Genomic DNA, 5079 nt, shown 5'->3' with positions numbered 1-5079 from the left:
GCAAGGTTTACAGAAAAGTTGTTTTAGCTCAATGAAGAGGCTTCAGAAAAAAAAATAATTGGTGTCAGTGGCAGCAATAATGACCTCTGCACCCCCAACAGGGGGATAAATAAAAACCTCTTTTATTTAGGGCAGTTAAAGTGGCAGCAATGGACATGCACATGGAGGAAATCAGAGCATTTGACAACGATTGTATGGAAAAAATTACTGACCTCTGGGCATTCTGGGAGCACTACAGCACATCTCCCAAACTAATCCCCCCTCCCTAATTCAGACCACCCAATGTTCCACATCCCTACATGGTCTGGGTGCCCTTACTCCCCTTCCCATGCCCACCCCCTTCCCATCTCCCTATAATATTTGCAATTTATAAGGTTCTGATCTGGTACTGTTTGTTTCTGTCCACTCTTGTTTTATATACAGTAGAAACATAATTGTCTGACCTTTGAATGTTGCTCAAGCTGCTGTATCATGATTATATTTCCTGTATTACTTGCTTATGTTTTTTGAATGTTTACACTCTGCTGTATTAAAACTACATTCTTTGTATTGTACTTTATGCTTTAAAACTTTCAATCAACACAATTTGACCCATAAAATTACCATCCCCACCCCACTTTCATTTGCACCTAGTAGCAGTGCAACCTAAAAAATGTCTCCCCCTTTTACTGGTGTTAGGTAATAGTCTAAGCAATACCCCCTCCCCTTCAGTGTAATTATGGTAGCAAAAATACCCCCTTCATTGCTAATCATTCTGTTTGTGTACTAGGCCACACTTCTTGTTGTGTCTTTGAGATAGGATGTGAAGGAAAATCTCCCCAAAGGGATACTGACAGTCAAAACAAATCTATCAGTGATCCTAACTCCTCTCTATTCAATCCAGAACTAAAAGATAAAGTTTTGGCTGTGCATACACATTATAGATCTTTGATAATATAGAGATATTGTTCATATTTTGTATGCAAACCACAAAGAACAGTCACCAAAATTCTTTCTCAGATTTGTAGGTAGTGAGCTCCAGATTAATCTGCACCTATCTAGTTAGAAGAAGAGGAGGAGGCGACAGTCTGCAGCCACTTAACAAAGCCAACACCTTTGATGTTATTGTTTTTTTGAAGAGCCAGTGGAGTTTGTGTTATTAGAGATGGAGGCAGAGGAAAGCTGGTCACAAAACAAGCACTTGGCCAGGGTGAGCTCCGATTTGACACGGTGTAAGCCATCAACACACATATGTAAATGGCGGCCCCAGGTAAACCTGTGAACAGACTGACACTAAGTAAACGTTTGGGACAAGCTCTATAAATTCTCACAATGGAGTGCCGATTGCAGCAAAGAATTGGAGGGAAAACAGAAGAAAAACAAAGGCATTGATGGTTCTTTATCAGTTAATAAGGAGCTGTTTGTCAAACACAGAAAGAATAGACTTATAGAGAATTATCTTCAGAGATCTCAAAGAATAACTGCTGATTTTTGCAATCATTAGTAGATCATTCTGTATTTGATATGTATAGGCTAAATCTTCAGAAGATAGGACAAGGCAAGCAGCTATTACAGCATTCTAGATACAAACCCCATTAATTAATATTATTTTGTATTTATATAGTGCTGACATATTACACTTAGTCATGTCACTAGCTAACATTCAAAGGGGCTCCCAATCTAATGTCCCTACCATAGTCATATGTCATTATCACATTGTATGCCAATTTTTGGGGAAAGTCAATTACCTAACTGGAATTTTAGGAATGTGGGAGGAAACCCACACAAACAAGGGGGCTGCAAACTCCATGCATAGTGTCCTGGCTGAGATTTGAACCTGGGATCTAGCACTGGAAAGGCCAGAGTGCTAACCTCTGAGCCACCGTGCTGCCATTGATGATGAAAGACACAGTCGAGTGGTTTTCCAGCTTCCTGAAAAATTGTGCTTTAAAGTCATTGCAAATGATTGCCCAGAGTGCAGGAGCTGCAGATGATTGCTGCTGGAGATGAGGTTCAGGTTCAGTGGACCATGGATTCTGATTTTTCGAACCACAAACATGTCATGGCAAAAATGTCATGGCAAACATGTCATGGCAAAAATGTCATGTAGGTTTTCCACCAGGAATAGGGATCATCCATAATGTAGTACAAAACCTGTTTTCTAGTAAGCATAACGACATCCCCATGAGTAGGTTTGCATGGGTTTACTCCTACAAAATACTACTAAATACCTACTTACCAAAAATATAATGGCATGTTAATTGGCATTCCAACAAAAATGGCCTTTGATTATATTAGGGGCATTTAAATGTGAGTTCCTCTGTGGGACAGTTAGGTACATGAGTACAGACCTGGCTTTTTGGCTCAAGGGCATCAATGAGTTTTACCATTTTACAGACAGGCCAGGCCAGTATCAGATGGATGCAGAGTGTTTGTATGAACCAGTATAAATTATATTGTAACGGGCATTACCTAAAAGTAAAAGAATAGTTACAAAGTTACATTTACAGTAAAAATGACATTCAATTTCAGTGGGAACAGTGTTGTTGGTTATCCTTTTTTGCCAGTGGACAATTTTGTTCCAATATTTGACAGGCCAGATTAAAAATCAAAATGGCTGTATATGACCTATGGGTCATACTTTGTCCATGCCTGGTACAGATTATAGAAAAGTGTTGCATTAGAGTTTGGCACCACATAAATACATGATTATATTAACCCAGCCCCTATTGTTAAAAAGAGTGGGCACAAAGCAGCCATATTGTCAGTGTAAGTTGGAATCGTTAGGAAGAATGGACAATCCTACTATATAGGAGGAAATTTTGCTATTTGCAATGTATCTGGTCATGTCCAATAGGTATTACCAGAGCAAATAGACTGTCCTACAGAACTGGAGTCATGGTGAAGGAAACAGTCAGAGACTAGGGATATGTTACAGGAAACTACTCAAGATCACTACCATAAAAGACCTTATTAAAAATAATTGCATGCGTTATGGATTAACGGGGCCTCAGGTCACAGGTTGGGAACCAGGGGACCATAGACATAGACAGGAAGGAGGAAATCTCCCAAGGTAAGGGAAATCCCATCCTATTTGTCAGGACAAGCAGACAGGACCCTAGGCATCTGGCACCATAACCCAATGTTCTGATCATCCAGCTACAATTCTTTCAAATTGGTCCACTGGATATTTGCATTCCACACCAGGCTCCAGGACAGTAGGCTGGGCCCATTTAAAGTTTGAGATTGTTTGGATGTCAAGACCTTTAACTATTCGCTTTACCAGACAACACTCCGAGTTGTTGAGCACCAGGAAACCAGAAACTGAATGCTTTCATTAGTTTTTAGCCCTATACCCAGGCTGGAGTACTAATTTGTATGTAAAGACCTCCCCTGGAGTCTCTTCTTGCTTCTTCCTGCTTCTTCCTGCCCAGGCATATCTCATCTTTTTTGGGTCTTGTCCTATTAAAAAAAAAAAAAAAAAAAAACTCACTACTCCTGTATCGATAACCATAACATTTTAGAATTCTTATGTTTTCTCTTCTCAGGATGAACAAAAACCTGATAGGTTGATTTAACACTTTCCTACTCTATCCAAACAAATTAAAAACGTTTAGGCTGAAGATACACTTTAATGGCCCATGGTTCCCTAATTAATGTAATATTGATGTGCAGTCACTTCATAGAAAATGAAAAACTTGGTTATGCTCCATCATTGTATTAACTTCAAAGTTCTGAGGAATGAAGGATAGCTGTGTGGTCACAGCATGTGTCCTTTAAAATCCAGTACATGTGCAGCAAATCATGTTTTTTTCTCCCCCAGTAACTTGTTTATTAGTAATCTGTTGGCATCTCCAGTCTTCCACAATGGCCCTGAGAAGCTGAATCCATTGATAATTGGCGCCCTCGCACACCTCTCTCCGCTTTTCCCATCTGCTACTGGAATGTTAATGACTTTTTCACATGGAACCCAGCCTGATGGTGAAATGCCATGACAATCAATGAGGGTTTTTTTTTTTTTTTTTTGATGGGAAGGGTTCAGTTTCATGACTGTGATGCTTTGATGAAGGATTACAGGTCTTATAAATGGTGATATTTTTACAGACACTCGGAGCAGTAACTTCAGGCTGATTATTCCCCGATGCATACATAAGGATATGATATGGCGCCGTACTGAATACAGTAGCACAGGTGCACTTGTACCGCGTAATTAACGCTGTAGGATTAACATTTCTTCTATTACTAATTAGCTATTTTACAAAAATAGCTCTCATGTGATAGCTTTTACCAAGTTACCTATACAATATTGTTAGTTTTAGATTGGATTCATATTTTACCACTGGGTTTCTTTTTAACAAACTATCATCACAAAAATGGGTATTAAAGCAGACCATTCAAAGTAACAGGCTAGCAAAACATCATAATATTCCAAAAAAAATGTAGTATATATATATATATAAATATATATATATATATATAGTAGAATATAAATGTATAGTGCACTTCAATGTATGCACATTGGAGCTGCTTGGCTTAGCACAAATGGGTTGCCATTCAACATGCCAAGTAATGCATCCATCAATGCAATGCACCCCAGTGGAAACATTTGCAGCTGGCCTTAAAGCTGAGTTCTGGATTACACCTCCTTTCCCACCTCAGCTTGCTTTCCTCAGCCTATGTAAATCTTCCAAAATACTGCAATTCTGGATACTGCATTGTAAACCCAATCCCATAGCAATACTGGATTGTAGGCCCAATGCCTCTCACAGAGACCAGATGATCATGGAGTTTGGAAAATTTTATGGGATTTTTATAGGAGTATATTTAGTATATTTTGTATTTTTAGCTTTCTCCACTGTACAGTAGAACCCCGATTATCTGGAACTCAGATTACTGGAAAACAGTGAAGCTGTCGGGTGCCAGTTATCTGAGATCTGGGTTCCGGATAACCAGGGTTCTATGGCAATCAAGAAAGCAGAGCAATCAGCTGAGTTCTAATCTTAAAATAAAAATACTCCTTTGTAGGAATTATTCTCCTTACTACTAATGAAATCCTCCTAATTACCAGCCATGTGTATTTAATGTACAATGCTGCATAAT

Source organism: Pyxicephalus adspersus, chromosome 7, assembly GCF_032062135.1.
Source record: "Pyxicephalus adspersus chromosome 7, UCB_Pads_2.0, whole genome shotgun sequence".
Classification (NCBI taxonomy): Eukaryota; Metazoa; Chordata; class Amphibia; order Anura; family Pyxicephalidae; genus Pyxicephalus; species Pyxicephalus adspersus.
This window is presented reverse-complemented; position numbering follows the sequence as displayed.